At 41.3% G+C, this 24304-nt stretch overlaps 1 long non-coding RNA gene across 1 annotated transcript; it reads right to left on the bottom strand.

Moving 5' to 3' along the window:
• Nucleotides 1-495: 495 nt before the first annotated feature.
• On the bottom strand, nt 496-20813 carry LOC145612305 (uncharacterized). The gene is made up of 3 exons (XR_014106570.1): nt 20683-20813; nt 1504-1602; nt 496-994 (listed from the first exon to the last, which is right to left on the bottom strand). It is a non-coding gene; the product is annotated as an uncharacterized LOC145612305 (long non-coding RNA).
• Between the last annotated feature and the right edge of the window lie 3491 nt (nt 20814-24304).

Here is a 24304-nt window from a genome sequence, read left to right as displayed (position 1 = left end):
ATCTGTCCGTCCATCTCAAGCCAATCAGATTTTTGGACTCTTTGGACGGGCGGAGTCACTTCGGGTCCGATCGGTTTTGCCGGGGTCAACTTACCCCTATCATCCGATTTCTCGGACTTATCATGGACCGGCGTGGCGGCCGGATCCACGGACTTGGAGGCCCCGCTATCACCCAGGCGGGGTTGTTCTCCTTTGGACTGCTTAGAAGCAGTCTGTGACGTAGTCTTGGCCGCGATGGTGGAAGTGGTCTTAGATGCGACCGTCTTCCTTTGCTTGGACGTCTTCCCGTCCTTGTCATTTTTTGCAGCCGAGGATGACTGCTTTCGTTTAGCCCTTGGGGTAGGAGTTGATAGCTGAAAAGAGCATGTAAAAGTTAGCAAAATATAAGTAGTGCCACTACTAGAAAAACATTTATTTGCAGCGGTAAAAAATCATTAATTTGCTGCGTTTTTTGGATGGCAGCAAACGCCATGGCAGCAAATCATGTGATTGATTTGCTGCGGCGACATCCGCTGCAAATCAATGCATTTATTTGCGGCGGATTTCTATTTCAACCCCCGTAAATAAATACATTCTACTAATAAAATAATAAATTATTTGCTGCGCTTTATGTGTAACACCCGCTGCTAATTAATAGTATTTTTAAAAAAAAAAAAAACCATTATTTGGTAATAAATAATTAATAAATCAAAATTTCGACAGCACCTCCTCTGTTTTTACGTGTAATATACCCATGAAGGACCTGTATTCCTCAACTTTATGAACAAAATACTTTAAATTAGCCCAAAATTAGATTACCACAATACATATGATAAATTGTATTGTACGATTCAATTTTCTACATACAAAAAATATCACTCCAAAACAAAAGTCAAAAAATATTGCCGCGAAACTATGATCACACGCAATAATTAGTGAAATATGATGCCCATATGTTCCGCACTTCTTCAATATCATCATCAGTGTAAGGATCTTCATTTAAAGACATGCAAACCTATGAACATGATAAAATATATATAGTAAGTCATCAAAGTAATTTTAATAACAATAATAATATCATAGTAGAGAGTTGCCCCCCTCCCCCCTGTCATATAACTAAGTTGTGTTCTAAGCCCCATCACACCCGAGCAGCCATGCTAGCTTTGATGCACAAAAACAAAGGATATCTTGATTAATGCCTCCTTAATATGTGGTACTAAGTATAATCCTAAATACCAACTGAAGCATCAAATAGATTATTACTTTAACAAAGGTTCAGTGGGCACATAAATTAGTTAGCAGATTGTCCTGAAAACAGGCTAGATTCAAAATAATGCAACTGTGATTTACCAAAAAAAATAAATAAATAAATAAATAAATGATGCAACTGTGAAGCTACTGTGAAAAAAAAAAACGCCTTTAATTTGTTGGATATCTTTATTTGGTTTAAATAAGGCTATATATAAATAGAAGATTCATTTTGAAGACATTAGTAATGATAAGAATGAAAGGTCATACTCATACCTCATCAATATCATTTGCTTCACCGTATTTGGAGAGTATGTCATACATGTATCTCATTGTGTAAAAGCCACACTCGGTACCACCTCTTTGTTGAGCACACTAAGTAAAATTCAACAAAAAAAAAAAAAACAGATTAAGGTGTATAATTGTTTTAAGGGTACTGTAGACACCTAAAAATGTCTCCCCAAAACCAAACCCGATGATAAATAACCTTTCACCGCCACTATTGGTCGGGTTTAGTATTTAATCCCGAGAGTGCTTAAAAAATCGTATTTTATTAAATTCATACTTTTGAACGGTCCATGGATTAGTCTTGTTGTTTGGTAAAAGCATAGTTTTAATTTCAGCCCAAACTTATTAATTAATTTTAAGCCCAAACCTTTTTTTTTTATTACTTATTTTTGGCCCAAACTCTTTATTTATTTTTATTTAATTATTTTCTTATTTTAGTCCGAATAATAAAAGCCAGAAAAAACCCGAAATTATCAATCGGCACTTAAAAAGCCGAAAGAAATTAGGGTTAGAAATGAATTTAGACGGAAAATGGACTGGAAGTTCCCGCGCCACGGCAGACTGCAACCGTGTCACGGGAATCCTTCCCGTCTGACGGTATGACTTCCCGTGACACTGGAGGTCTGCCGTGACACGGGACATTCCGTGTCCTTTCCGCGTAAACCCTTAACGCGTTTTTCATCCCGTTTTCTGAAAATTTCCCGCGTCACTCTAAAAGTGTACCGTGTCACGGGAACGTGTACCGTCTGACCGTGTCACGGTACAGTCTGACCGTGTCACGGGATACTTTTTTAGGGTTTTTATCATTTTAGGGTTCCGTGTGCTCCCTCAGCACATTTTCCCTATAAATACCCCCTCATTTCTGATGTACGGGGCACCAAGAATTTTATTATTTTATTTTCTCTCTTCTATGCTATTAACCTAAACACTAGCCTACCCTTTTCACTTCAAAATTCCTTCTTCAAGCACTCAAAGGAGTCCATATTTCACTCGAGGTTCTGTCCTTAAGCCAAGGCGTGAAAGGTAGAACTGTTTGAGGGTTTGGCCCCAAAAAAATCAACTTTATTTCATTTAATTTAATTTAGTTATTGTTTTATTATTTCCTTGAAGTTACTAACTCGTTTATTATTTTGTAGTTGCAAACAAACAGAATCAAAGTAAGGATCATGCTCCTTTTATTTTTATTATTTTTCTAACGATTTTATGTTGTTGGAATTGTGATTAATTTGGTTTTAATATTAATGTTTGTTCAATTATATTTTTATTGATCACCATATTGCATGTTTAAAGGGAATATGTAATTGAAAATCACGACTAATAAGATAATTTGGACAACCGGTTTAGGTTCCTTTTTAATCTTGTTGTTAATTCAAGTGATCACCAATATTTTAGAATTATGTGTGCATTAATATTAAACCAATTTAGTTAAATAATAGTTTGGAGCAAATTGAATTATTGTTTGTATGCCTTTGAGATCACAGGAATGTTTTTCAATATAAGAATCGAGTAGAGGCCAATACGGGCAAATGTGACTCCATGACTCACTTCGTACCATCATCCCCGATCCTCCTTTCGTGGTTCTGAACCATATGGAGTTAGTAATCTCATGGATTATGAATGGGGTGTAACCTTCACGGGTCAATCGTTGTTGCCTATCGTTGTCCCTTATCGTGGTTGCCTTTTTATGATCCGTGAACGGTTTACAAGTTCCTTAAAAACTTGTTGGCGGCTCCCTACTTTATTTGTCCCTAATCGTAATATCAATTCCCACTTCCTATGAGTGCCAAGCATATTCACAACATACTTTAACGTAGGCGCACTTCGAGCGACGCCTACAATTTGGCGACTCCACTGGGGCGGATTCTTAATTATTTATTGATTTGAGTGATCGATATTTAATTAAGATGAGTGGATGAGACTTGAAAGATTCTTGAAAAAATATTCCTGTGATTAATTTGGCATTTTTGCATCTGCATAGACGTTCTAACGTCACGTTCAGGTCTGTCCCGTGGGAAAAATTGGATAACTTGGTTGCGCGCAAAAGAAAAAGGGCACCAGTCAGATTTTCTGACTGCCGTGTCACGGTACAGTGCACCGTCTGACGGTGCACAGTACCGTGACACGGGAATTTCTGCCGTGTCACGGTAGTCCTAAAATCAGTCCGGTGGCTTATTTTATTTCCTCACAGTCGACTTCCTTCGATTTTTCTGAAAAAACGTATGTGTTCTACATGCGTCTTAGCCCCGGGGGATTTAAGCTCTATCGACCCAAAAACGCTCATGGCAATAAGGGTTCATCCGAGTTATTAAATCCACCCAAACCATGGAGTCGAGTTCGATTTCATCACGAACTCGCGGAGCCGCCCGTTGGCATACACCCTCAAGGGAGGCTGCCTTGCTAACGCGTCCAAACTCTTAACCATGGTACCCTTTTGACACCCAAATCTTGACCAATAGTTGAACATAGATCTTGACTCTAGGTTGCGAACTTTTTTACATCATCGTGCCTAAATGCTATGTGGTTGTTTGGTGCTAACCTTCATGTGTTTGCTCTTTTGTTTAACCCATGACCGAGGGTTTTTATTCTCACATAGTAATTAGTACGGACCTAAAATCGATTAAAATCTGAAAAAAAATCACAAAACTGACCTGGAACTACGCACCGTGTCACGGCATGTTCTGCCGCGCCACGGTGAACAGTGCCGTGACACGGGAAAGTCTACTGTCTGACGGTAGACTGCACCGTGTCACGACAGTCTTCACCGTGACACGGTGCCCAGGAAAGTGTCCTGACAGTCTGTTTCTCGATTTTTGTGCGAATGTTGTGTCCAGTTTTGTGTCATGTCTAGCTATACGGTCAAAACACGCGTCTATAACCTCACCTAATCACTCACATATCGTGTTCACACCCCTTTTTTTTTTTTTAGTCGTGCACCACTTTTTGACCGTATTTTAGGGAAGTCTTGTTTTTGTGTCGTTTTTTTTTCGGAGTAAGTCGGATGGTATCCTCCCATGTTTTTTTTAAAAAAAATAGAGTTTCAAAATTATAGATTTTTAATAAAATATTTTTTCCGGATAGGTTAAGGTTAAGTTTGGTCATTAAAGGTGTGTTTGTTTCGGTGTCACAGCACTTTGACAAGAAGCAGGGGTAGATTGTTGCGGTTCGAGTCCATACCTCAACAACCTCTTATACCAAAGAGGCGTACAAGGAAACCACCTCAATCATCTCCACAAGATCCATCTCCAGTCTACTTTCAACCAATGGCCACTAAGGAAGACCTTTGAGAACCTCAACAAGACAATCGAAAGATTGTCTGACATGATGCAGACACTCACCACTAGAGTCAGCACTGTAGAGCAAGACAATCAAAACAATGTCACTACTGCTGCAACGGACAAGATTAAGGAACAGATGAGCAAGATTTCTGAAGAGTTCACTTATGTGGAACAGCCTGTCACCTCTTCGTCCATAAGAGAGAAGCTTCCTGAGAAGTTTTCCACTGCTGACATTCCCAAATTCAAGCCTACTGATAATCCGCCTTTCCATTTGAAGGCTTTTTCTGCAACTATGGCCCTTAAGGGAGTAGATGTGACACTCTTCCCTACGGTGTTTCCTCTTTCCTTAGAGCATGCCTATCAACAGTGGTTCTATTCTTTGGAATCCAAGCATGTCGCGACCTGGGAGGATGTTGCTGAAAGCTTTATGAATCGGTACAAGTGTAACATCCAGGCTAAGACTTATGAACGTGAACTCTCCATTCTCAAACAGAAAGAGAATGAAGGCTTCACCACTAACTTAAGTAGGTGGAGAGAAACAGTTGCGCTCTTGGTGGATCCTCCCAAGGAGAAGGAAATGGTTCGCTTGTTCGTTGCCAATCTGAGTCATAAGTACAAGCAACACTTGAAGTTTCTTCCTCTAAGTACCTTTGAAGCTGTATACGATATTGGAATCAATATCGAAGATGAACTAATGAAGTCTGTTGGTAGCAACAATAACAACAGCACTTGGAAAAACAAGAAGAACGACACTCCTTCTTCTTCGTATTCTAAGCCCAATAATGCTACCAACAATATCAACATCAATGATGTGCTGGCCCTTAATGCTCCTCCTCAAAGATTCTAAAGGCAAAGGAGGGTTTATACACCTTTGGGAATGACTTATGATGCTGCTTATGACCGTTTGCATGGTCAGGGACTGATTATGCCAATCGGACCATTTCCAGAACCTCGACCTGAGAATAGGACCGCTAGCTATGACCCCAATGCTTATTGCAAGTTTCATCAAGGCAAGGGTCATAACACTGAGAAGTGTTGGAGGCTGAAAGATGCAATCCAAGACCTGATTGATGCTAACCAACTTCCTGTCCCTCCAGGGGGCAAGAAGCCCAACATTCAAACAGGTCCTCTTTCTGATGCTTTGGCTATCATGGGAGATGAATTCTCCTTTAATCCGTCAATACTCATTCAACCAGTGAATGAACCTCTGCCGGAAGTTGTATTTATCTCAAGTACTGAAGAAGTGAATGTGATCTGGGATAGTGATGATGAAGACGTCTATCTCAAAGACATAGCCTGTTCATCTCTTGGCACCAGAGAAGATGTTTGGGGGGACTTTGAGGTCAAGGTTCTCACCAGAAGTAGACGGTTGCAACAACCTAACCCACTTTCACCTCCACCACAATCACATCCGATAGTTGATCCCATCGACCCTGTGAACAGCGATGTGGTCAAACAACTGCAAAAGACCAAGGTGGAGATGAATGTATGGAAGCTTTTGGCCACTTCCCACGAGAATCGAAAGGTTGTGATGAATGCTCTGGTGAAAATAGGAGTCGATGATGACATGACTCCTCAAGGATTGGTCAACTTTCTCACTACTGAGCTGCCAAGTACTAGCAATCGGATTTCCTTTTCTGATAAGGATCTACCCCCGGAAGGGGACCAACATAATAAGGCCTTACACCTCACTGTAGTGTGTAGGCAAATGAATGTTCCCATGAGCCTGGTTAATAATGGCTTTGCAATCAATGTGTGCCCACTCCGTACTGCAAAGAAGTTGGGTATAAAGAATGAAGAATTGACTCCCTCCACTCAAGGGATTCGAGCTTACGATAATACTCGCCGTCAAGCCGTGGGTACTATCATATTGAATATAACTACTGGGGCCATTGAACGTCGCACCAAATTTTAGGTGGTGGACATTAAGGCCTCTTTCAATCTGTTGTTAGGACGCCCTTGGCTTCATGAGCTAAAGGCGATTCCGTCATCGCTTCACCAGAAAGTGAAAGCCATAGTTGGAGGGGTTCCGATTACTATCGATGCTTCCCCTATGCGCATTCAAGTTATTGATACTCCTATCGTCCATGTTGAACATGACGAAGAAGATGAAGATCTTTGGGGGTTTTCACTAGATGATGTTCTCGTGATCGAAGAGGAGGAAAAGTGCCATCTCGACTTCGATCCCTATTCAAACACCAGTATCAATGCCATTCTGAAGAAGCAAGGTCACTTCCCTGGAATGACCCTTGGGCTCAAGAAGAAAATGGCTAAATCTTGGGACCATCCTGGTGCGCTCAAGAAGGATACTTTCGGCTTGGGATTCAAGCCAACAAAAGAAGATTTGAAACGAAGCTGCATTGAAAATGAAGGCTCGCAACAACGCTCGAATCACGAAGACGGAAATGGCCATCGATCCATATCCGTTCACCCTCAATGGCCAGTACATCAAAGAAGGGGAAGACTTCCCATGCTATGAATTCCCTGAACCATTTTTCCATAATGGGATCCGTGAACCGGGATTCGAAGTGTTCCTCGATTGTGAATTCATCGATGAAGACGAAGAGCTCTCCACAGCCGAGAAGCCAGTTAGCCTGAACTGTGATGATCTGGGAATCAGCCTTCTTTTTGGAATGGAGAAAAATGAATCCAAGTCGGTCTGCAATGATAACTCCGAGCTCGTTCAAGCTGTCATAGCAAACAAGGATTTTGACCCCTCCGAGTTAATTGTCCAAGCTGACAACATTTCAAGGGGATAGCGCAAGACATTGAGGATCACTACGCCGAGTGGAGAGAAGTTGGAAATAACCGCTGGCGAGGGTCCTATGTTTGATGAGTCTGAGTCGTCTGGGTCCGAGTCCGAGTCTGAGTCTAAGTCTGTAGACGATTCCTTAGAGTTTGAGGCCGACCCTCTTTCTACTATAGAATTCAACCCTGAGTCTCTTGTTGAGTCCTCTCTTTCTAGTCCTAATAATTCTGGTGAGGTCGCAGCTGACCTTGCCTCTCTTGATGTATTAGCCAGTGAATTCAATAAAATGAGTACCTTTGCTTACGATGCGTGCCATTCCCCTAGCCCAGATCAATATTGCTTTGCTAATGATAAAAATGACAAAGAAATAATAAAAGCAATGGAAGAACACGAAAATAAAACAGCAGTTATTGAAGATACAGAAACAGTTAACATTTCCAATGATACGACTGTTAAAGACGTAAAAATTGGATTAACACTAAGTCAAGATGAACGCAAAGAGCTAATTAATTTGCTTAGTGAATTTGTTGATGTATTTGCTTGGTCATACCAAGATATGCCAGGAATTGACAGGGATATAGCTCAGCATACGATACCCCTCATTCCAGGTATGAAGCCTGTCAAACAAAAGCTGCGCCGAATGAAACCAGATGTTGCTCTCAAAATCAAGGAAGAAATCAGGAAGCAATTGGCCGCAGGTTTCATCAGAGTATCCAAGTATCCGGAATGGATAGCAAATGTGGTTCCAGTTCCAAAGCAGGATGGAAGGGTCAGAATGTGTGTTGATTACAGGGATCTCAATAAAGCAAGCCCAAAAGATGGGTTCCCTCTACCTCACATTGACATTCTGGTCGATAATACAGCAAACCATGCACTCCTGTCATTCATGGATGGTTACGCCGGATATAACCAGGTATTGATGGACGAAGAAGACATGGATAAAACCGCATTCATCACGCAATGGGGTACATATTACTATACGGTAATGCCATTCGGGTTGAAAAACGCGGGTGCCACCTACCAAAGAGCAGCTACAACATTGTTACATGACATGATGCACAAAGAGGTGGAGGTCTATGTCGATGATATGATTGTTAAGTCTAAAAATCGCCCAGGCCATATTGTTGCACTTCGCAAGTTTTTTGAAAGACTCCGTAAATACAACATGAGATTAAATCCAGCAAAATGTGCCTTCGGAGTCACGTCAGGCAAATTACTTGGATATGTGATCAGTTCTCGAGTAATTGAAATAGATCCTTCAAAAGTAAAAGCGATCATGGACATGCCACCACCCAAAAATGAGAAGGAGATTCGAGGCTTCATTGGAAGGTTGCAGTATATAAGTAGGTTCATATCAAAGCTCACAGCGATATGTGAACCTATATTCAAGAAGCTTAAGAAGAATGTCCCAGTCACATGGGATGATGATTGCCAAAAGGCTTTCGACAAAATCAAAGAGTATTTGGCAAACCCACCCGTGCTAGCGCCAGCAATACCTGACTTTCCTCTTCGACTCTACCTTACGGTCACAAGAGAAACGATGGGGGCAATGCTAGCATAAGAAATCGAAAGCAAGGAGAATGCAATCTATTACTTGAGCAAGAAACTTCAAGGATATGAGACGCGATACACACCACTTGAGAAGTTGTGTCTCGCACTTGTATGGGCCGCACAGAAACTAAGACATTACATGCTCACTCATACAGTGCATGTCGTGTCCAAGATGGATCCTCTCAAATACTTGTTCGAGAAAGCAACACTCAACGGCAGATTATCAAGGTGGATAGTCAATCTGGCTCAATTTGACTTGAGATTTGCTCGTATCACCCAATGAAGAGCACATCCCAATTTCCATGAAGTTCGACTTTGATGTCACCAATAATGCCGCAGAATATGAAGCATGCATTTTGGGGTTAGAAACAGCTGTCGATTTGGGAATTAAGAAACTCAGAATCTACGGTGATTCTTCACTAATCATTAACCAAATCTCCAAGAGATGGAAAGTGAGAAGTGAAAGTCTCGCTACGTATCAAGCTCATTTAGAAACTCTCACGGAGCAACTAGATGAAGTGGAGTATACGTATTTGCCAAGAGAAGAAAACCAGTTCGCCGACGCACTAGCTAAATTAGCATCAATGGTGCGAATTCCAACTGATACAATCAGAATGCCACTGACCATAGAAAGAAGATATGAGCCGGCTTATGTTCATGCACTTGACGACGAACAAGAACCACAAGAAGATGAAGAGCCATGGTATACGGGCATCCTTAATTATGTGACAAGAGGAGAATACCCTCCTAATACTGATAAAAGGGCACGCCGTGCTTTGAGGCTCCTGGCCTCACAGTATGTGCTCATCAGGGGAGAACTCCACAAGAGAACTGCAATGGGAAGAAATCTCTTATGTATAGCCAAGAAAGAAGCACAAAAAACCATGGAGAACCTTCATGCTGGTATATGTGGAACACACATGAATGCAAAGATGTTAGTCCAAAAGATTCAACGACAAGGTTACTATTGGACTACTATGGAGAGAGATTGTCACGAATACATCAAGAAATGTATGAAGTGTCAAGTCTACGCAAACTTACAGCATGTTCCACCTTCACTTCTCTACACGTATACTTCTCCATGGCCTTTCTCCACTTGGGGCATTGACATCATTGGAAAAATAACACCACCAGGACAAGGGGGCATGAATTCATTCTCGTAGCAATCGACTACTTCACCAAATGGGTCGAGGCTGCCTCATATGCCAAGCTGACGGCAAAACACGTAGCTCAATTCATTGAGAAAAATATCATATGTCGCTATGGGGTACCACATGAGATGATCAGTGATAATGGAACACATTTCCAAGCCGAATGCGCGGAATTATTACAGAAATATCATATCAAACATCACCGATCATCACCTTACAGACCACAAACAAACGGGGCAGTTGAATCGGCCAACAAAAATGTGAAAACTATCATCGAAAAGATGACAGAAAATTACAAGGATTGGCCAAGTAAGCTACATTACGCCCTTTGGGGTTATCGAACCTCTGTTCGTACATCGACAGGGGCTACCCCTTTCTCTTTGGTCTATGGAGTTGAAGTTGTACAACCAATCGAGCTCGAAATACCTTCTCTTCGAATCGCATTGGAAAGCCAACTAGATGAAGTCGACTGGATTAGAGCAAGATACGACGAACTGGTCTTGCTTGATGAAAAACGCTTGGCAGCTTTGCATCATGTCCAAACCTACCAACAGCGTATGGCACGACATTTTAATAAAAAAGTCAAGACCAGAAATATCAAAGAGGGTGACCTAGTGCTTAAGGCAATTCGTAAAAATGTGTTAGATCCAAGAGGAAAATTCAGACCGAACTGGTCAGGCCCGTACATTGTTAAAGCCATCCTGTCTGGCGGAGCGGCACAATTGGTAGACATGGACGGTAACGGCTTCCATAATTTAACCAACTTGGATTAACTCAAGAAATTCTATGCCTAGTCGCATGGGTTCATGACCCAATAGAGCTACGTTTGGCCCGATTCCTTTTTAGGATACGTAGGCAACCCCTCAAGGGGGCCCGGCCACTTTAAAATAAAAAAAAAATCCGCCCTCTGTTGATCAAATATGCGTGTCGGTTCAGCATTGCGTCACGGCCAAAAAAAAAAAAAAGGAAAATTGCCGCGACACGGGACATTAACCGTGACACGGTGGACCTGAACGAAAAAAGGAGGAAGGAAAATTCCCGTGACACGGGAATTTATCCCGTCTGACGGGAGAAGTTCCTGTGCCACGTCACCTTCTGTCGGCGAAAAAAAAATAAAAATAAAATAAAAATAAAATAAAATTGCCGTGACGCGGGAATTTGTACCGTGACACGGTGGAATTTCAGTTTTTCCGTTTTATTTTTGGAATATTGGCGCATTCGTTGCGAATTCATTGTTCGAGTTTTTATTTTCATTCTTCCATTGCGTCCGACTCCTTGACTCGGATAAATAAATAATAAATAAAAGTCATTGTAATTTTTATTTTTAAGGCTGAAATAAATGTGCTATTATTAAAATAAATGCGACTACAAGTATTGGCATCATATGCCTTATTTTAAATAAAAATCATAAATCATAAAAAGCAAAGCACTATTGATCTAATCTCTCTTCTCTTTAGGAACATCCTTCTCTTGCTCAATTAGGTCGGCCTTCACCATTAATGTGTCTTTTGTAGCCCGAACCGTCACACCCCTAGTCGAACTTTCACCCCTTTCACCTTTCTTGAACTTTTTCGGTTGTTTCTCCCTATACACCATCTTTTCTTTACCCTTTCCTTTCACATAGTTCTTCTTTCTTGGCATCATAGGAGTCTTAAACTCAATTCCTTGTGTTCTCGGACCTAGACGATCTTTAGGAGGAGCTTTCTTATTTCCAAGACGACTCTTCACATCAGACTTCCGTGATCCGAATCGTTCCCTCCTACTTCTAGGGTTCAACCATGCCTTATATGCACTAGATAAAGGAGGAGGAGCCTGGTCACTTGCAGAAACGGTCCACAAAGGTCTTCCAATCCAATAAGCCTCGTACTTGTGAACGTTACTTTCATGCAACGATACTTCACGAGGACTATCGTTATAGCGTGGAATTACTTGTTCAAGTCCATACTGCCGCATCAGTCGAGAGGGACAGTAAAAGGTCAGTTTGGAGATACTAGGAACACGACAATATGGAGTTTCATTCGTGCCAACCATCCTAGTAAGCCTCCACCAAGGCACCACCCAACGAATGGAAAATTCCCTCTTTGCAAAGAAATTTTTCCAATCTTCATACGACATGTTCGTAGAGTAATTCTTTTTCCTACGGACTAGGTCGTTAGGGCCATATTTTTCAATATCGTCGGGGGCTTCAAATAATTCCAAACGCTCCATCAACCAAATCTGCAAAAAAAAAAAAAAAAAAAAAAAAAATAATAATAATAATAATAATAAAAAAAAAATAGTCAAAAAAAAATAAAATAAAAAAATATATATTTGCAGATTCCCGTGACACGGCAGTTTTAACCGTGTCACGGCAAACACCCACCGTGACACGGTGCCTGTTTTGTGTCACGGGGGCTATTCGGAGCGTGTTTTTACCTACAGTAGTACCAGAGAGCCCTTCCTGATGGCTTTTTGGTCAGCTTTTGCCTCGTCAAGACCACGAAATGTTTCTCCAAGGCACGTCGGCATAGGAGATCTTCCGGATTCGACATGCTCAAGCACAGACGCTAGACACGCATGTCCTACCCTACCGTTTGCAAATAAGAGCTTGCTAAACATGCAAAAAATATATGCCCTTCTACGATACACATGATAAGACTCAGAGATAGGGCGGTTAAAATATAAATTAGCAAGTTTTTCTAAGTCTACTTCATTACCACAAACAATTCTATTTAAATCTGGATCTGTTAGATTCAGATGGCGTTCAAAATCTTGGTAATAATGTTCACGTAAGGTAGGCATGGAAATAAGATTTCTAGCAAGAAATCCAAAGATTGCACCAAATTCCTCCGGTAGAGGACAGATTTCATCATAATCAAATTTGAAACACTGTGTTTCTGGACTCCAATAATCTAATGCTGCCCTAAGAAAATCATGTTCAATAGCTACGTGTCGCAGGGCTAGCAAACCCCTGACATGAAATAATTCTAACTCTCTTTTTTCAGCATTGGTCAAAGAATAAGACCAGTCGCGCAATGTATTATCAAAGTTCTGAGACATGATTATTGAAATATGAAATTCTAAATTATTTTATGTTTCGTAATTATGCATATCATGAATAATCTAGTCTTATTTTATAGCAAAAGCACTCGAAACTGCCCAGAATTTATCTTTTCATAAGTGTAAAACACACCGCTGAATAATAGGCGTCCCGTGACACGGGAAGTTCCACCGTGCCACAGGAGCTTTTGCCGTGACACGGCAAGCTCTGCCGTGACACGGTACACAGTGTCGTGTCACGACACTTTACGCGTTTTCTTTTTTTCAGTTTTTCCCGTATCTATCCGGATTTTTTTATAATATTTTATCTTCACCGTTTATTTTTTAGTTTTTTCTGAGAGTTTTATTTCTAATAATATTCTCACCTTTTATATTCTTATTTTTATCTTTATTTTATTTATTTTAAGATTTTATTTCTTTATCACATTATTTATATTTTGTTTTTTTTTTTTAATTTTTTTTTTATTTTGGGGAAGGTAATTTCATTTATTTTATTTCTTTATCATTTTATTTTTGGAAAAGGTAATTTTTATTTATTTTATTTCTTTATCATTTTATTTTTATTTTTATTTCTTTTCTTTTGGAAAAAGTAATTTTATTTTGCTTGTCTTTTTATTTCCTTTTCTTTTGGGGAAGGTCGGTACCCTCCATTACTCCACTTATGTTTTTTCGTCGTGTCGTTAATAAATACACAATCACACACAAGGAGTCTCAAACACACACTAACACACAATAATAAATACACAAACCGTAAATAATGTACAAAGAGTCGTAATACATAAATATGTCAAGTGTCATCATAGTATGTACAAACAAAAACCCTCGGTCAAAAGTCCCTAGAGCCAGAATCAGTCTCGTCTCCACCCTGTGCATACGGTCCACCCTGTGCATATGGGAACGGCGAACCAAAGAGTCCCTCCACCATGCGAGTACGGGGAGTAGCGTCCCTACTAGTCCCTGTAGCCCCAGCAGTAGCCAAGCTCAAGGCAGGACCCGTCCAGCCGGAAAACGGAGTAGACTGGCCCAAAGACACTGGAATCGTCGGTGAAGGCATCGTCCCATACATCGGAACCGAGAACAAGCCCGACAGCGGTGGAGGAATCCCAGATAATGGAGCTGAAAATGAACCAGGATCTAAAGGAGTCAGAACAGACCCAAACTCAGGCTGTGGAGGCTGTGAAAACGACTGTCGCTGCCCCTGACTCTGGCCCGGAAAGCGCTGGGAAGACTGACCCTGCTGCCACTGAGCCTCCTGAAATGGCTAGGTAGTCTTAAACTCTCGTTGAAAAAGAGAACGCCGGTGAGCCTCAGGAGATCGTCTACCACGACCAAGCTCCTCCTCGTCCGAGCCTCTGGGCCTCGAGCGCGAGCGGGACCTCCTTCGCTCCTGAAAGATACAAAATCAAAAGGTGTCAACAATGCAAAATAAAACAAAATGGTAGAAATGAAAAAAATAAGTGATACCTCAAGAACGTCGCTAGAGCTCCGACAACTCGCACCACGCCGAAGCTTGATGATGCAATACTTCAGGGCGTCCACCAGCTTCATGAATCCCATCATCTCCGGGCGGTTAGGCTGAGGATAAAACAAAGAAAAGTCAGTAACAAGCAGTATTAAAAGGGTGGATAATGCGTCGAAGAAAACTCACCGGCTCAAAGACCTCGGGCAGAGACTCCTGCGCCTGTCTATAACCCTTTGGCGCGTCAGCAATATGGTCCTCCGTGATACCAATCGGCCCTGGATAGCGGACAGACTGAGGAGGAATCTCGATCCTCCCCACAGGGCGGATGGTCGTTTGAAAATATGATCGAATAATCAAGTTATTCGACTATTTAAAACAGAGACTAGTAAAGAAGATCCTCAAAAGAAATCATACCTCAGGAAGACGGGGTGGAGGAGCAAGAGAGGGAAGCAAGTCCCGCGCATAATCACTCTCCATGTGAACAAGCTCCTGCTATGGAAGAGTATAGCGCTCTCCCCTGTTGATCAACTCTCTAATCAAGCGGGAGTCCAGCATCGACTCTGGTGGAGATGAGGGCACCACAAAGCGATCGCCGCTATGCTGACGGACGACTCGCTCCCCCAAATACCAGACAAAGCGTCCGGTACCAACCAAAATGGTACGGTACACTGAAAGACGCAGGGCCTCAGGTAGATCAGTCCTCCCGGCCCAAGGACGATACTGGACATCAATGGGAACCTGGAAACCATAAAAAGTTGGCGTGAAACAACGGAAACAACATCAGAAGGAAAAAACGCAACAAAACTAGTCCTTACGCCAATAGAAGAGGTGCCTCGGCGTAGTAGCCCAAGCAGTGCAGGGACGGACTCCACCCGCGACTCTCCTCGATCACGCCAGCTGGCCCCGACAGGGAAGTCATGGACCGCTCCACCTCGCCGGTGAGGAGCCAAGCCTGCGAAGTACTCGTAGAACCATAGCTGCAATGAAAAGTAATCTTTAGCACATGAGTCGAACAAGCTAAAGTGAAATAAAAAGGGAAAAGATCATCACCTCTACGACCCTCCACATACCATAGACGGTGATGGGAGACTCGTCATTCAGCTGCCGACAACCGTGGCGTAGCGACAAAAGGAGATCCGCGTACCCAAGACTGGCCCAGCTATAGGATCCTATCTCATGGATCCTGGCCAAAGAAGGGAGGTAGCGAAGGAGTACGCGTGAAATCCTATCAGGAGAAAGGGTCATAGAGATCAGGATCAGGATGAAGATTCACACCCGCTGCTCAGCCGTCGTATCCTCCATCTCGAATCCGCGAGCTAGAACTGAAGCCAGCTCAGATCGTCCACTCCTAGGACCACCTCGAGACACTGGTCGGGTCCTGATGTGCTGAACAATCGGACCCAACAAATCAGCTGCCTCAGCCGATCCCCAAGATAGATCTGACATCTAGCCTACAGCCCGGTCGGTGAAGCGCAGCCCGCTAATCATGCTGAAGTCCAGGGGGGTCACCGTCATCTCCCCCCAAGCAAAGTGAAAGGTGTTGGTAGTATCCCAGAAATACTCCAACAATGCGCGAACGACTGTCGGCCCGCAACCCCGGGGGCTGCGAAACCCTACAACCGACGCGTAGAAATCTACCAAGCCAGCCGATTCCCATAGGGCGCTCGTAGCAGGATCCCTCGTAATGACCTGGAGAAGTCGAGGGATCAAATCGCCGGCTCCGCAACCATGTTGGCGAAGCGTGCCATTGACTACGCCGGAGATTGGGCGATGAGAGACATGGTTTTCACGGCAGAAAACCAACTGGTCCGGAGTCCACGGAGGTGGAACCCACCTACCCCTACTCGTAGAAGTCCGAGGCTCGGACTCTAAGACGTCGTCATCCATGCCCTCAGGGACAGTGGGAGTGTCCTCCCGAAAAGCCCGACGCTGGTCGTGGGTAGAAAGATCGCAATCTCGTCGTCTAGGCATGCTATTATCAAAATCTAAATGTTTAGCATCATTTCCTAAACATTTAATTCAAGTTGCATATTTATAAAAATAAAAATAAAAATACTTAGCATCATTTCCTAAGTTATTTAATTTTTTGAATTATATGCTAAATTTTTACCTCCAGGCTAAAAATTGGCAAAATTATGGTATTTAGTTTCTCCATGACAAACTAATACTACAGTTCTCCTAGCCGCATGATACTATGTTCTCCATGACAATATAGTACATATGCAAAATATGAATCAACACATCATTTCACAAGATTCACCACCATTTTTTCACCATTTCAAGAGCAAAACCTGAACATTATTTCACAAAGTAGCACCCAAAAATGGTGATTTGCTCAATTCTCCATCAAATCATGCAATTTTTGTCTCAAATTTCTCACAAACACACATACATACATATACAAGTAAAATCATGGCAACAATTTCAACATAAAACCTCAAAATCAAAAATCCCCAAATTGATTTTTAAGGGTTTTTTTTCATGAAATTACTTATGTGAAGCAAATTCAAGACAAAAATCAAAGGAAACTTACATGGATGCTTGTAGAGGGTCGAAAATGAGAAAGATGGCAAGAAGTTACAGGAAAATCGGTGAAAATTCGAACTCCAAAAGCTCGAAAAAGCTCCGGCCACCAGCGGACCGCCGCGACACGGTCAGCACAATCCGTGACACGGCAAAGCTGTCCCGTGTCACGGTACGCTCAAAACGCGACGGAGCTCCAATGACCCCGACGGCAGCTCCGGCGGAAGGCAGCAACAGCAACAGCAGCAGTGAACAACAGCAGCAACAAACCGCAGCAAAAATAAAAAAAAAAAGAAAAAATAGATCTGCAAAACCGCCGTGTCACGGTTGCAGTTACCGTGTCACGGTGAGCTTGGACGGCCGGCGGTTTTCCTTAAACGTGGCGCGGCGTGGCGTTTGTGTAAAGCAAGAAGTGAAAATGGAGAAATATAGAAAGGAGATGAGAAATGGCGAAAATGTGAAGCAAAAATGTGAATTTAAAGCAAAAAGTAACCGTGCAACGGACCCCGTTCCCCGTGCCACGGTTACCGTTATTGTGTAACGGTACAATTTGAAGTGGCGCGCTGATTCACGTTGACCAATTCAAACAACAAAATAAAAAAAGGGGGGAAAACGTTCCCGTGACACGGGATTCTTTCCCGCCTGACGGGAGTTATTCCCGTGTCACGGCGATCCTGTGACGTGGCGCGACAATCCTTTTACGTGGCGCGGCAATTCTGCACATTGTCAACGAATATTCCTGGCGTTTTTTACTAGTTTAACTGATTTTTCGAGGTTATTGAGCGGTTATTTTTCGCTAGAATCACGCAGAAAATTCTAACTGATACTTAAAGGGGACTAAAATTACCATTTTACCCCTGGCAGGCGTCAAAGTCTATTTTTCGGCATTTTAAGCACTTAATATGGTCGGATAATCGGCTTAAAATTGTGAATCATCTGCGGCCCACGTTTGGGGATAATCGAATCATCATACACTTACCAATTTCAGCAATCGTCGGCTTTCCTAAGGCTTGGAAAACGTTATCGGTGGATTTTTCTTCAAGTATAGAAAACCGCCAAGTCGGCTTTCCTCAGGCTTGGAAAGCGTTGTTGGTGGATTTTTCTTCAAGTATAGAAAACCGCCAAGTCGGCTTTCCTCGGGCATGGAAAGCATTGTCGGTGGATTTTTTCTTCAAGTATAGAAAACCGCCAAGTCGGCTTTCCTCAGGCTTGGAAAACGTTATCGGTGGATTTTTTCTTCAAGCATAGATAACCACAAAATTCCTTTGTCGGCTTTCCTCAAGCATGGAAGGCATTATCGGTGGAATTCTTCAAGCATAGAATGACACCAAATTCGTTCGTCGACTTTCCTCAGGCATGGAAAGTATTATCCGGTAGCTTTCTTCAGGCTTAGAAAACTACCAAACTCTTCAGTCGGCTTTCCTCAAGCATGTAAAGCGTTTCAACAAATGTCACTCGGTGGATTCCTTCAAGCTTAGGAAGCTGCCAAATTCGTTTGTCACCGATACACTGGTGTCAGATACGTATTCTATCCCTTTACTCTTTTATCTGTGGAATTAACATTTTTCTGCAGGTACCGGCGTATGCAGAGTGATTTAGGATCGCAGAACGTCTTAAATCATTCTCCGTCCCTATCGGCTACTTTGACTATCGTTTTCGAAACTGACGTTTCTACAAACTCAGTCAAAGTGGGGGCTTCTGTAGACACCTAAAAATGTCTCCCCAAAACCAAACCCGATGATAAATAACCTTTCACCGCCACTATTGGTCGGGTTTAGTATTTAATCCCGAGAGTGCTTAAAAAATCATATTTTATTAAATTCATACTTTTGAACGGTCCATAGATTAGTCTTGTTGTTTGTTAAAAGCATAGTTTTAATTTCAGCCCAAACTTATTAATTAATTTTAAGCCCAAGCCTTTTTTTTATTTTATTACTTATTTTTGGCCCAAACTCTTTATTTATTTTTATTTAATTATTTTCTTATTTTAGTCCGAATAATAAAAGCCAGAAAAGGCCCAAAATTATCAATCGGCACTTAAAAAGCCGAAAGAAATTAGGGTTAGAAATGAATTTAGACGGAAAATGGACTGGAAGTTCCCGCGCCACGGCAGACTGCCACCGTGTCACGGGAATCCTTCCCGTCTGACGGTAGGACTTCCCGTGACACGGGAGGTCTGCCGTGACACGGGACATTCCGTGTCCTTTCCGCGTAAACCCTTAACGCGTTTTTCATCCCGTTTTCTGAAAATTTCCCGCGTCACTCTAAAAGTGTACCGTGTTACGGTACAGTCTGACCGTGTCACGGGATACTTTTTTAGGGTTTTTATCATTTTAGGGTTCCGTGTGCTCCCTCAGCACATTTTCCCTATAAATACCCCCTCATTTCTGATGTACGGGGCACCAAGAATTTTATTATTTTATTTTCTCTCTTCTATGCTATTAACCTAAACACTAGCCTACCCTTTTCACTTCAAAATTCCTTCTTCAAGCACTCAAAGGAGTCCATATTTCACTCGAGGTTTTGTCCTTAAGCCAAGGCGTGAAAGGTAGAACTGTTTGAGGGTTTGGCCCCAAAAAAATCAACTTTATTTCATTTAATTTAATTTAGTTATTGTTTTATTATTTCCTTGAAGTTACTAACTCGTTTATTATTTTGTAGTTGCAAACAAACAGAATCAAAGTAAGGATCATGCTCCTTTTATTTTTTTTATTTTTCTAACGATTTTATGTTGTTGGAATTGTGATTAATTTGGTTTTAATATTAATGTTTGTTCAATTATATTTTTATTGATCACCATATTGCATGTTTAAAGGGAATATGTAATTGAAAATCACGACTAATAAGATAATTTGGACAACCGGTTTAGGTTCCTTTTTAATCTTGTTGTTAATTCAAGTGATCACCAATATTTTAGAATTATGTGTGCATTAATATTAAACCAATTTAGTTAAATAATAGTTTGGAGCAAATTGAATTATTGTTTGTATGCCTTTGAGATCACAGGAATGTTTTTCAATATAAGAATCGAGTAGAGGCCAATACGGGCAAATGTGACTCCATGACTCACTTCGTACCATCATCCCCGATCCTCCTTTCGTGGTTCTGAACCATATGGAGTTAGTAATCTCATGATTATGATTGGGGTGTAACCTTCACGGGTCAATCGTTGTTGCCTATCGTTGTCCCTTATCGTGGTTGCCTTTTTATGATCCGTGAACGGTTTACAAGTTCCTTAAAAACTTGTTGGCGGCTCCCTACTTTATTTGTCCCTAATCGTAATGTCAATTCCCACTTCCTATGAGTGCCAAGCATATTCACAACATGCTTTAACGTAGGCGCACTTCGAGCGACGCCTACAGGTACCAGAATAGATTCCATTCATACGATATCATCTAAAACATACTATTTACTTACCTTCACAAGTTTCCATAGAGGTTCTTTTCTATTCACACGGTTTCCATTTAGCTTAAACCTCGTGAATAAACTCTTCATTTTCATTACAAAGGTAGAATTATAAGTATATTACTTGTTGCATATGTCTTACATATAATGTATATATAGAAACAAGAAACAATAAAATAGACTTACAAGCTCATAATAGTCTTCATTTTAACATTTCTCCTTGTCGTGGTTGGTCGAGCAGAGTCAAATTGATAAATAGTGCAAGTAGGTACACAGATTACCAAAAGCATCCAATGTTCCCTACGCCAAAAGGTAAGAATGTAAAATTCATCACATGTATGTATACTTAAGGGGTACACAATATGGAACTTTGTTACTACGTACTTACTCTTGAAAAATTGGTGTCATAATGAATTTTGCCCCATTTTCAACTGATTTGCTTACTGCTTTGAAGATATAGTCATGAATATCATGCAAGCTCTTACGGATTCTGGTTTCACAAGTTTGCTCTGGACACAACCACCCAATCGCAAAAGCTTTGTCTTTTGATTTCAAATCTTGTTGAAGTAATCTAGATATACAAAATCAACTTAATGTTATGATAACAGGGAGGTGCATATAAACGCAAAATTTGTAATCACTATGACACAATGGCTTGCTTATTACCTCATGAATACTTGAATAATTGATATGTTCAGCTTCGCTCCTCTTAAGAACTGAGAGACATCCTCCTTATTTACCCATGCAATCCCATCTTTTTCAAAATGAAATACAGTGTGATCTAATATTATAGCAATGGGTTCCCCATCTGCCAAGGAGTCGAAAAATGTTGCCAGCCACTGACAATTCGGGGTAAGAGATTCCATCAACATTTGAGAAACAAGTACGGTTCTTTGGGTGGCCTCTCCAGAGCGTAAGTCATTGCTTGCGATCTCTGGTGATAACGGCTTGAGTTTCTTTGGTTGGAGTGATTCCTAAAATGTGTAATGTAAATTAAGTTACTTAATTTAATAAGGGTTTGAAAATGTTGATTTGCTAAAGTAATTTCAGCTTTCAGTTAGTTAATTTATTAAGGGTCTGGATAAAAAAAATTAGAAGTATGTTAGACATGAAAACTTACCTCAGTCTGGAATTTTATCAATGACAACGGCCATTGTACAAATGTATTAATCCCATGTTGTAACACTTCGATCTCAAACGTCGGGATAGGAACGGGAAGTGGTAGACCATATAACTCCTCATGTATAGTATGAATTTCCACCTTCACATGACCAAGTAAGATGGCCATAAGATGAACCAATTCATTCTGAACAGGTGGATAAGCAGTAGCACTCCCCACGTCATATATCGATAATGTTTCAGGATCCTTTAGAAGTAAATTACATAAAGTCTTACCCTACAATTTAATTAAACATAGTAAGTCAATTTCTACCTACAACCAAGAATGTTAAGTATTAAGTTCATTGCAAAAGTATTAAATCAACAAGTAATTAATAGTAGTTACCTGGAGGTCGAGTGGCAGAAGCTCGTTTTGCTTTGATGGTGAAGTAGAAGGCACACTGGTACTAGTATCTTGCCCCGGTTTATAGGTAGTATCATTAGGCAACCTGAAACCCATGTCAAGTAAGTGTGAAGACATTTTGTCCCTCATGATTGCATCAAACTCCTCTTTCAACTCTTGGCGAAGTTCATTTTTTAAAGCTTCTCGTTCTTCAGTTGAAGTTCTAGTTTGGCAACACTTGGTCCTTCCTACTTCCTTGCCAAATGCCTTCTTGATCCCGACGTTAACGCCTCCAAAACCTCTTGCATGACCCGTATGATCTGGCTTCTGCCCAAAGTCCATGAATAATGCATCCTTGTTTCGGTGTGGATTAAATTCTCCTTTTTCTTGCTTCTCTCGATAGTTAAGCTGTGTAAATTAAAAATAAATTATAAAGCCTTAATAAAACTTATCAAAAACAGGCACGGAAAATAAAAAAATAAAAAAATTATACTTACATATGCATCAGCCACTTCCTTAATTTTGGGGTTCGGGATGTATCTTTTACCAGTTGCCTTGTCCTTCCTATGCATTGCACATATCCAATCATCACCTCGATTGATTTCAATGGTAATTTCTTTGGTTTTTTCCTTGCATGATTTCGACGATGTGGATTTGCGAGACAGATAAAAACCCTCCTTAATCCAAATCTTTCTGCTGTCCTCGTAGTTTCTCTGCCCTATACCATGATGATGAATATTCATACTCGCACTCTTCTAGGCCTTCTCTCTCTTTGCCTAATCATGAATTTTGTTTTGGTTAAATTCAAAACTTTATTTATTAAATTGCCAATAAATTAAAGGAAAAATTAGAAAAAATAATCCCAACTTTGTCTAATTTACGTAGAATAATCCCAACTTTCGTTAATACTGGAATAATCCGAACTTTGGGGGGTCTTCTTTTTCTTCAATCCCAAATACCGGTTACTGGTTGAATAGTTTTTTTCTTTTTTTCTTTTTGTTAAAGTGACACGTGTCAATTATTAATTGGTTAAAAAATATATAAAAAAAAAACAAAAAATAACCAAAATTAAAAAAAGAAAAAACCACCCACCCAAAACCCCAACAACCCTAAACGTCCGGCAACCCGCCAGCCCAACCACCTCCCTTGTCGCCGGTCGTCTCTCCCCCACCACCAGGCACCATCCCAGCCTCTAGGGTTGCCGCTCCGACCAAACCACCATCCCCTCCCCGAAACTCCCATGCCACCACTAGCCGCACTCCCGAAAACCCCAAAAACCCCTTCCCCCACCATCAAAAAATCCGTCTAAACCAGCAGCCCCACTCGAAACCCCTCTAACCACTTTGCCCACTCTGGAAAACCACCAAAAATCCCTTCCTCCACCATCGAAAACCTAAGCCGCTAGGGTTTTTTACGGTGAGAAATAGGCTGTTGGGGTTTTCGGGAGTGGGCAAGGTGGTTTTAAAGGGAGTTTCGACTGGAAAATTAGGGAATTGTGGGTGGAAGTGGGTCGCAACTCCGGCACAGGGCGTTAGGGGGGAAAGCGGCGCACAGTTGGGGCAGGGGAAGGGAGGTGGTTGCGTGGCCGGCGGTGGCAGGTTGTGGTGGGGGTGGGGGTTACAGTTGTCAGGTAGGGGAATTAAGGGTTTTTTGTTTTTTTTTTAATTTTTTTTTTAATTTTTCTTATTTTTAGACAAATTGTAACTTGACACGTGGCACATAACCTGTTACAACAGGTCATTGACTTTTGTTGACCGGTTTGGGATTGAAGAAAAAGAAGACCCCCCAAAGTTCGGATTATTCCAGTATTAACGAAAGTTGGGATTATTCTACGTAAATTAGACAAAGTTAGGATTATTTTTTTCTAATTTTTCCTAAATTAAAATAATGATATTACCTTTGCTGCATCGGACATCTTTGTTTTTTTAAATAATTTCCAATCTCCTTCCTTTATGTGTCTGTAAAGTTGGTATGGCTCGCGACCTTCCTCTTGTTTGGACTTTTTTCGTGTGAAAATTATCCATCCAGACACTAGTTTAGCTTTAAAATCTCCAAATCTCTTAACTACTGCACTTAAAAACACCTTTTTTTATCTCTGGATCATCAGGTATATGGAATTGGGCCTGTTAGGAA

Source organism: Chenopodium album, chromosome 3 (assembly GCF_948465745.1).
Source record: "Chenopodium album chromosome 3, dcCheAlbu1.1, whole genome shotgun sequence".
In the NCBI taxonomy this organism is placed as follows: domain Eukaryota; kingdom Viridiplantae; phylum Streptophyta; class Magnoliopsida; order Caryophyllales; family Amaranthaceae; genus Chenopodium; species Chenopodium album.
This window is presented reverse-complemented; position numbering and strand designations above follow the sequence as displayed.